At 45.1% G+C, this 10,929-nt stretch overlaps 1 pseudogene; it reads left to right on the forward strand.

The window, feature by feature from the left end:
- The window catches only part of LOC119939040, a 31,342-nt pseudogene extending 22,840 nt beyond the window's left edge, over positions 1-8,502 (forward strand).
- The last annotated feature ends 2,427 nt before the right edge of the window (positions 8,503-10,929 follow it).

Genomic DNA, 10,929 nt, shown 5'->3' on the forward strand with positions numbered 1-10,929 from the left:
GATACACTTGTAATGTTGCTTTTACCAACATATTTCTCTCCTGGTTTTCCTTTTATTATTATTATTATTATTATTATTATTAATAACAATAATAACTGTGGTATTTATTAAGCACTTACTATGTGCCAAGCACTGTACTAAAGGCTGAGATAGATACAAGATAATCAGGTTCCACATGGGACTCATAGTCTCAGGAGGGAGAAAAGGTATTGAATGCCTGTTTTTGCAGATGAGTGAACTAAGGCACAGAGAAGTTAAATGACTTTCCCAAGGACACGTAGCAAATAAGTGGTGGAGCCTGAATTAGAACCCAGGTTCTCTGATTGCCAGACCTGTGGTCTTTCCATTAGGCCATGCTGCTTCACTTTTACCTCCCTGTACTCTCTTTCTCTGACTCCACTTCCAATTCTCACTGATTAATTGTGTGTGTTGCTAAAGATTTATTTCTGAGTCCCTTTCTTTCCTCATTTTACACTCACTCCCTTGGGGAGATCATCTGCTTCCATGGCTTCAACTGCCACCTTTATGTGGCTGACTCCCAAATCTCTCTCATTATCCCTGACTTCTCTCTCTCACCTTTTCTACCACCTCACATTTCTTCTTTCCTCCAAGGCAACTCCATATAGAAATCCTGTCAACACCTTAAACTCAATACATCTACCACCTCACATTTCTTCTTTCCTCCAGGGCAACTCCATATAGAAATCCTGTCAACACCTTAAACTCAATACGTCTAAAACAGAACTTCTCATCCTCCCTCCCTCATTTTCCCCCCAGCTATCTTTCCTTTCATAGTTTATAAAAATACCAGATATCCTTCCTGTCTTATTTTTTATGGCATTTGTTATGCCAAAGGCAACAAAGATTTGTTGTCTTTGAAGCCTACAATGTTGGCAGGATTCTGGATTTCTCCCTCTCTCAACTCTTGTATTCGTTCTGCCACTATAGCCCTATTTGTTTTTCCTGCACAATATTTCCAGAATCCACCTCTCCACTGAAACAGCCACTAGTCTTGATCAGGCACTTATAATATTCTAGCTTGATTACACCATCAGCCCCCCAACTTATGTTCCGATTTCCAGTCTCTCCCTTCTCCAGGCTATACTTCATTCTGTTGACTAGATCAATTTTCTAAATGATCATTCTGCATATGTCTCTCCTCTCCTAAAAAATCTCTAATTGACTGTGCTCCATCTGATGTCACCAGGTGAGTGACTGAGCAGATTCCCTGTTCCTAGAATCATTGGCTTTTCTTCCTTTTCTGTGCGAGGGGAAGCGTGATGGATCATCACAGTCCCATCCAAGGAACGGATGTGTGGAAAATGTGGGCTCAGGGTCAGGCTGGGTCCTTAGTGTTAAGTCTGTCCCTGTCATCAAGATTGACTTCCTGGAAGAAAGATCTGAAAGGAAAGAATGAAGGGTCAAAGGAACCACATGGTGCGAACTAGGTTGGAGAGTCCGAAGGATGCGTCCTGCCAACAGAGAGTCAAACCCTGTCCTGGACCTCCCACAGTGTCTCTCAGAACCCATCTCTCACGCATCCCCTTTTCCCTACCTGGAATATTAATATCAATAATAATAATAACAATAATAATATTTGTTAAGTGTTTACTATGTGCCAAGCACTTTAATAAGCATCAGGAGGATGCAAGATTAATCAAGTCAGTAAAAGTCCCTGGCCCACACAGGGTTCACAGTCTATATATGATGAAGAACTGGTATTGAATCCCCATTTTACAAATGAGGAAACTGAGGAACAGAAAGGTGAAGTGACTTGCCCGAGTTTACCCGGTAGGCAAGTGGCAGATCTAGAATTAGAATCCAGGTCCTCTGACACCCAGACCCAAGCTCTTCCCACTAGGCCATGCTGCTAACAGTGTTAGTGCTTAGAACAGTGCTTGGCACTTAGTAAGTGCTTAACTAATACCATTATTATTATTATTATTATTATTATTACTATTATTATTATTACTATTCTAGGGGGAACTCACTTCCCCTTCACAGGCAGCAGATCCTTTCTGTCCCTATTATCAGGGGTCATTCTGCAAGAAAGCGAGAATCCCCTTCCAGCTTTCTGTCCCTCTGGACTTTTCCACCCCTCCTATCCTCCCTATTTCCTCATCTCTTGTTCCAGGCCCAGCTGCCCTCTGAGACCCCACACTATCATTCCTGCCCCAGCCTTTCCTTGGCGCTTTGGAGTTCAACTTCCGGTGGTCTTTGGAGGAGGAGGGTCTTTATTGTCCCATCCTATAAGCATTCAGTGCAGGTAGTATGCGAGGTGCTGTAAGGTGCTGTGAGACAAGTGGCAGATCCAGGATTAGAACCCAGGTCCTCTACTATCCAGGCCCAAGCCCTTTTCACTAGGCCACGCTGCTTCTATGGGGAATTCTCTCCCTCTTCACATGCAGTGGACATCTGCTCTCCCTATCATCATGGCTCTTCTGACTAGTCTGCTTAATGTCACATCTCACTGATTTTTATTTCCTCCTCCTGTCACTTCAGCACTTCCACATTTTCTAAGCATCTGGGTTCTCTCATCTCTCTGAGGTACTTACATATTTATCTTTATATTCTGTTGCTTCATCATTGTTTCATCATACTTTAAATTTATTTTAATGTCTGTCCTCCCTACAAGAGAAGGGATCATGTCTATGGACTTTTCCAAGAACTTAGTGCAGTGCTCTACACTCAGTAAGTGCTTAAAGTATACTTTTGATTGATTGATTTATTGGATCATTAAGGGCTACCTCATTGAGGGATGAGCTGAGTGCCTGCTCCATCCTAGGAACAAGTGGGAACCCACTGCTCTCCTTTGAGTTGTTGCATCTACAACTCATCTGACTTCCCAATCTTCCTAAGCTTGGAATCCCCTTCTAGTTCTCAGTCCCTCTGGAGCCACACTTCCTCTCCTCCTTATTTCCTCATCTCTTGTTCTGGCCTGAGCTGACCCCTGACACCCCTTACTGTCATCCCTGTCCTAGCCTGTTCCAGGCACTTTGGGGTTCAGCGTCCTTTGGCCTGTGGGTAAGGAGGGTCTCAAGGCCCTATCCTATCAGCAATCAGTGTGGAGAGCATGTGAGACACTTTGTGGGAGGAGGGTGTCAGGGCCCCATCCTATCAGCCCTCTGTGCAGGGAACTTCTCCCTGTTGGAGAGGAGGGTCTCAAGGTCCCATTCTATCAGCAAGCAGTACAGAGAACATTAGAAGCACTGTTGGGGGGAAGGGTGTCAGGACCCATCCTATCAGCCGTCAGCCTGAGGAGTGTGTATGGCCCTGCAGGGAAGGAGGGTCTCAGGATCCCATTCTATAACCCTCCATGAGGAGAGTATGTTTGTCCCTGTCTGGGAGGAGGGTCTCCAGAGCCCATCCTGTCAGCCCTCAGTGCAGAGAGTGTATATAGTCCCATGGGGGAGGAGGGTCCCTGGACCCCTCCTATCAGGCCTCGATGTCGGGAGTATGTGTGGTGCTGCAGGGGTAGTGCAAGCATCAGAAATTGGAGGCCTGTAATAATAATAATAATGGCATTTATTATGCACTTATATGTGCAAAGCACTGTTCTAAGCACTGGGGAGGTTACAAGGTGACCAGGTTGTCCCACAGGGGGCTCACAGTCTTCATCCCAATTTTACAGATGAGGTAACTGAGGCACAGAGAAGTTAAGTGACTTGCCCAAATTCACACAGCTGACAATTGGCAGATCTGGGATCTCCACTCATCTCCAGAGCAGGGTAGCCTGGCATCTCCCTCCATATCTGGCTGAGAAGCATCTCCTTGTCTCTGTCTCAGAGCAGAACTGACTGGCCTCTTCCAGCTTCCCAACTGTCCCTTTCTCAAATCAATCAATTAATCAATTAATTAATCAAGGTATTTATTGAGCTCTTACTGTGGGCAGAGTACTGTACTAAGAGCTTGGGAGACTACAATACAACAGAGTTGGTAAACACCTTTCCTACCCAACAGGAGCTTATAGTCTAGAGGGGGAGACAGACATTAAAATAAATTATGAATATGTGCATAATTATGAATATGTGCATAATAATAATAATAATGTTTTTTGTTAAGCGCTTACTATGTGCCGAGCACTGCTCTAAGCGCTGGGATAGATACAAGGTTAACAGGTTGTCCTATGTGGGCTCACAGTCTTAATCCCCATTTTACAGATGAGGGAACTGAGGTCCAGAGAAGCTAAGTGACTTGCCCAAAGTCACCCAGCTGACAAGTGGTGGAGTCAGGATTTGAACCCATGACCTCTGACTCCCAAGCCTGGGCTCTTTCCACTAAGCCACGCTGCTTCCATAAGTACTGTGGGGCTGAAGAAGGAATGCATATTGAGTGCTTAAAGGGTCAAGATCCTAGTGTATAGGTGATGCCAAAGGGACAGGGGAAATGAGAGCTTAGTCGGGGAAGACTTCTTGGAGACACTGCGATTTTAGTAACATGTACAAGATGCGCATAACCAGGCCCCATGTGATGGAGACCTGGCCCTCCCTCACACACAGGCCCAACCAAGTTCAGAGCAGGCCCTGCCCCCAAATTCATGAGAATGAAAGGTCATTTCTCCTTTTAGCTGCGTAAAAATGGATAAAAGCATGCCAGAAATGGACTGTGCCTCTCTCAAAGGGAAAAAGGAACTCTCTCCCGACAGCTGTCAATCCACCCGCCGCTGGATCTGTAAGCGAAACATGACTGTGCTGGAGCTCTGAGTGACTGTGGACATGTTCCCAGAATCCTTTGAGGAAGCACGTTCTCTCACTGGTGGGGAGTGGTGGTCATTATCTCCTTCTCACACGTTTGATGTAGTCTACAATCCCAATACTTGGAAGCTCGGACTAGAAACTGCTACCCAGAAATGACCAGTCTGAATATCATTTGGCCAGTGGGATGTGGGGGATGATTTTTCCACTGGGGAATTTATTGTGAAAGTGGAAAAAGCACATTTTATTAAAAGATTGAACTTGCTCTGACTTGTGTTGAATTTGAATGAAAAGGAATTAGTCACTAAAAACTAGGCTGCGCATTCAGAGAAGGAAAAAGATCTGAGAAGGCAAATTTCCTTCACCCTTGACCTGGTCGTGACCCAATCTGCTCCTCCTCAACATCACTGAAAACTTGCTCTCCTCAGATGACACTATTTCCCCTGCATTTCTCTCCCAAGGGGGCTTCATCTTCTTCCACTCCCCAAGACTCACTGGGAAAGGAGCAGTTGGCTCCCTTCTCCACCCACCTTCTGGTGTTGCTTCATAACTACCCCACCCCTCCAACAATCTCTTTCTCCCCCTATCCTCCTAGGCACTCAGTTACCTATCCTCACCTATCATTCATTCATCAATAGTATATGTTAAGTGCTTTATCCTTGTTCCTCTCCCATATACTTCTCTAACACCAACCTAATGATTGTGTCTCAGTTTCATCTCTCTCATTGTTGACCACTAGCTCCCTCCCTCCTGCCGCGAACTCCCCCGTCATATCTGACCAACCACTAATATCTCCATCTTCAAAATCCAACTAAAATTATAATCTCCTCCAGGAAGCCTTCTTTGACTTATCATGTAGCCCCCTCGACTATGCAATACCTCCATTCTGCATCACCTCTTAAGCACTTTGTTACCCCAACACCACAACATTTAGGTTCATACCTTACACTCTGTCACTTGCCTTATCTATACTATATTTTAATGTGTGCCTCCCCAGCTAGCTTGTAAACTTCTTGAGGGAAGGGATCATGCCTATCTACTCTATTGTACTCTCCCAAGCACTTAGTACAGTGCTCTGCAGATAATAAACAATCAATAAATTGCTTTGATTGATTGAACACAAGAAGAAATGCTGGAGCCATATTGCTGAGGATGTCAGGTTGGGGGACCCAGCTGGGATGTGCTGACATCTCTGTGGGGACCTGGGTAAAAAACAGGTGTTTGGTTATAGCTGAGTTCTTAAGATAGGGGCAGGGGAAGAGTCCTATGATATGGTATTCAGTGTACTAAAAAGCCTTGTCCTCTCTTTATGCCCTCAAAGACTCATCAGTCACTGCAGTAGAGAGAGATGCGTCATGTGGGAGATTGTCAGGCTTATTCAGTATCTTGATGCCACTTTCCCACTGGAAATGGATTTGATGCCCAACTGATGACTCTGTGATTTTATATTTATATCCACTAGTTCAAGGATCTGAATCCATGATGCTCCCTGTAATACCTGTGAGCAGAGAACTCAGCTAATGAGAAGGGTGTTCATGTCATTCATTCATTCATTCGTATTTATTGAGCTCTTACTGTGTTCACAGCACTGTACAAAGCGCTTGGAAAGTACATTTTGGCAACAAAGACAATCCCTACCCAACAACGGGCTCACAGTCTAGAAGGGGGAAGACAGACAACAAAACAAAACTACAGCTTCCAGTTGTCACAAACCCACCATTTGTCTGGTGTGTGACCTTGGGCAAGTCACTTCACTTCTGTAGGCCTCAGTTACCTCATCTTTAAAATGGGGGTTGCAACTGTGAGCCCCGTAGGGGACACGGACCAAGGTCAACCTGACTTCTTTGTTTCTACCCCAGTGCTCAGAAGAGTGCCTGGCATACAGTAAGCACTTAATACCATAAAACAACACCCAGCTGGAGGTCTCAGGTGAGGAGGGTGATGTCAGACAGGGCCTTACAGAGTCTCAGTGGGGCAAAGTGGTGTTGGCACTTGGTGTACACATATACATGTGAGGTATACCCTCACCAATCTGCACCTGGGCCATCCTACCTGCTTTGCTGCTAATGACCCTCTTGCACAGTCCCTTTCTAAATTCCCCTAGTCTTCTGCCCTGGTCATAATATTCACCCCATCTAACCCCACAGCGCTCATGTACATCTTTCATTATAAAACCGCTTTTTCATGGTAAAGTCTCCCACCCCTTCTAGTCTGTAAACTCATAGTCTGCTAATTTTGTTCTACTCTTGCCCAAGTGCTTAGAACAGAGCCATTCTTGTCTCACACTTCTCTGACCCCACACAAGCTGGCATGCAGTGAGAAAGAGAATGAACAGGTAGGAAGCAAAAAACTTGACTGAGACTTTTAAGGTTAATGGTTAGAAATATCTGCTCGAGGCCAAAAGTAATGGGCAACCAATGAAGGTTTTTGAGGAGTGGAGAGTGTCACCTGTTCTAGTATCTGCCTGGGTGACACCCTGCCCATTGTTGAGGACACTGGTGGTCATCCACCTAGGCTGTGCTGGTTACACTGCCCAGTGGAGCCCAGGTTCCTGATTAGGAGCGTATACATGATTGGTGGGGGAGAGGGAGGAACAGAAGGTTTCAGCTTTCTAGGGAGGCAGGTGAGTGGCATCAGCAACAGGAGTAGCAGGGTAGAGGGTAGGTTGGTTTCTGCAGGGAATATAATGTGGGTGAGCAGTAGGGAAAAGGACTGGGGATGGGGGGTGGCATTGGGGCTGGGAGCCAAAGCAGCAAATTCACCTCATGGAGAGCTCAGACTGCTGCTGCTGCTGTAAGACTGATGTTTCCTTCCCCCTTTCCTCAGAAATCAGATTCCTGGTTCCGGCCCCACTTTCATTCATTCATTCATTCATTCAATTCATTCAATCGTATTTATTGAGCACTTACTGTGTGCAGAGCACTGTACTAAGTGCTTGGGAAGTACAAATTGGCAACATATAGAGAAGGTCCCTACCCAACAATGGGCTCACAGCCTAGAAGGGGGAGACAGACAACAAAGCAAAACAAGTAGACAGGTGTCAGTACCATCAGAATAAATAAAATTATAGCTATATGCACATCATTAATAAAATAAATAGAGTAATAAATATATACAAATATACACAAGTGCTGTGGGCAGGGGAAGGGGGTAGGACAGAGGGGGGGGTGATGGAGAGGGGAGGCGGAGGAGGAGAGGAAAAAGGGAGGACTCAGTCTGGGAAGGCCTCCTGGAGGAGGTGAGCTCTCAGTAGGGCTTTGAAGGGAAGAAGAGAGCTGGTTTGGCAGATGTGAGGAGGGAGGGCATTCCAGGCCAGAGGTAGGATGTGGGCCAGGGGTCGACGGTGGGCTAGGCGAGAATGAGGTACAGTGAGGAGGTTAGCAGCAGAAGAGCAGAGGGTGCGGGCTGCACTGTAGAAGGAGAGAAGGGAGGTGAGGTAGGAGGGGGCGAGGTGATGGAGAGCTTTGAAGCTGAGAGGGAGAAGTTTCTGCTTCACCCCTTCTCCCAGTCTTCGGGTGGGCGAAGCTCAGCACGACCCTCCTCAGGTGTCTCCTTTCCCTCCCACTCCCCAGTCCTTAGTCCAACAGTGTTGGGGACTGGGTTCCAATACCATCTCCCCCCCCACCCCCAACGGGGCTCTGGGGTCCAGCAGAGGTCCAACCCCGGCATCTTGCCTCTGCTCAACACTCAAGTCCTGAACCCCAGCCATGTGGTGGCAGTGACCCAGAAAGGCAAGACCCAATGTGCTCCACCAGGAAAAGTGAATGCTGATGTTATTGACTACTGGTTGGCTGCAGGAACAGACTGAAGGCCAAGCACCCAGTGGAAGAGCAGAGAGGATTTGTGCTGGTATGGTTTGTGCTGGAGGAGGGAATTTGTAAATGAATAATATATACAATAATAAATTTGTAAATGAATCTGTAGGCAACACCTTCTCAGCACCTGGATCCATGGATATGAGCTGGGATCTTTTGGGAGGGAGTGGAAATAAATGTGCTTGGATTGTAATAAATTGCTGTTTGGGTGTTTTCTATACTATACTTCTCTGGGGAGTGGTAGTAGGGAGGTATGAGCAGAACAATAATGAAGTAATTCCAGCAGCAGAATGAAAATTGGACATGAAAAGGGAAAGACTGGAGGCAGAGAGATTAGTAGTCATGCCCAGGACAGAACAGGTGCTCTAGACCAAGGAAGTAATCATTTCTACAAAGAGGACTGGTGTAGATCGTTATCATCCCTTTACACGCCTGTCTTCGAAGAGCAACAATTCCTGATGGGCTAATAGCCAGAGAGCCCACTTTTGAAGCATCTCACTGTCCCCCCCAATACCAACATCAAAGGCAAGAATAATGATGATTATGGAAAGAGCTGTTAGAACACTAGTGAGCCTTTGACTAAAGGAGGTGAGATTTTCTCACCATGCAGATAAAGTTGATAAAATTCTACAGTTCCAAAAGCCACAGCCACAGCCAGAGCTCCAGCTCCAACCACAACAACAGCCTTAACCACAGGCACAACCCATGCATATAGCCACAGTCATAGCCATAGCCATATTCATAGCCAAAGCTACGGTCATTGTCATAGCCACAGCCCCAACCCTAGCCACAGCCACAGCTATCTCCATAGATTAGCCGGTCACAGCCATACCTGTAACAACAGTTAGAGCCATAGTCACAGCCAAAACTGTAACCAAAGTCACAGACACAGCTGCAACCACAGTTATAGCCACAATCTCACTCACAGTCTTCCCAATGTTCTAAAAGTTTAGAACACCTCATCACCACTGTCTCTTCAGCCTGCCATGTTGGAAAAGGCAGGATGGAGGGACTGGCTGCTGCATTTCTCCTGGGCAGCAGGCAAAAATTTATTACATTTTATCATTTAATACATTTATTATTTGTTATAAAATTTGACATATACAATTAATTGAGTTCATTAAATTATATTCCTTACCCATCTCTAATTAGGATGCACATTCTCCTATTACATCAGCGTCAGTTGTATGACTGGGCAAATTACTTAACTTCACTGTGCCTCAGTTACCTCATCTGTAAAATGTGGATTAAAATCAATCAATCAATCAATCAATCAATCGTATTTATTGAGCGCTTACTATGTGCAGAGCACTGTACTAAGCGCTTGGGAAGTACAAATTGGCATCACATAGAGACAGTCCCTACCCAACAGTGGGCTCACAGTCTAAAAGGGGGAGACAGAGAACAGAACCAAACATACCAACAAAATAAAATAAGTAGGATAGAAATGTACAAGTAAAATAAATAAATAAATAAATAGAGTAATAAATATGTACAACCATATATACATATATACAAAGACTATATATATTAAAAGACTATGAACCCCAAGTGGGACAAACTGATAACCTTGTATCTACCCCAGTGCGTAGAACAGTGCTTGGCACATACTAAGCACTTAACAAGTACATCAGTATTTTAGAGAAGTAGTGTGGTTTAGTGGAAAGAGCATAGGTTTAAGAGTCAGAGGTCATGGGTTCTAATCCCCGCTCTGCTACTTGTCACATGTGTGACTTTGGGCAAGTCACTTAACTTCTCTGTGCCTCAGTTACCTCATCTGTAAAATGGGGATTAAGATTGTGAGCCCTACATGGGACAACAATCTGAATCTACCCCAGCGCTGAGAACAGTGCTTGACACATAGTGTTTAACAAATAATAAATAATAATGGTTTTTATTAAGTGCTTACTCTGTGCCAAGCCCTGTTCTAAGCACTGGGGTAGATACAAGGTAATCAGGTTGTCCCACGTGGGGCTCACAGTCTTCATCCCCATTTGACAGATAATAATAATAATAATAATAATAATAATAATAATAATGGCATTTATTAAGTGCTTACTATGTGTAAAGCACTGTTCTAAGCACTGAGGAGGTTACAAGGTGATCAGGTTGTCCCACGGGGGACTCACAGTCTTAATCCCCATTTTACAGATAAGTTAACTGAGGCACAGAGAAGTTAAGTGACTTGCTCAAAGTCACACAGCTGACAATTGATGGAGTCGGAATTTGAACCCATGACCTCTAATTCCAAAGCCTGTGCTCTTTCTACTGAGCCACACTGCTTCTCTGATAATAATGGCATTTATTAAGTGCTTACTATGTGCAAAGCACTGTTCTAAGTGCTGGAGAAGTTACAAGGTGATCAGGTTGTCCCACGGGGGGCTCACAGTCTTAATCCCCATTTTACAGACGAGGGAACT

Source organism: Tachyglossus aculeatus, chromosome 17, assembly GCF_015852505.1.
Source record: "Tachyglossus aculeatus isolate mTacAcu1 chromosome 17, mTacAcu1.pri, whole genome shotgun sequence".
NCBI lineage: Eukaryota > Metazoa > Chordata > Mammalia > Monotremata > Tachyglossidae > Tachyglossus > Tachyglossus aculeatus.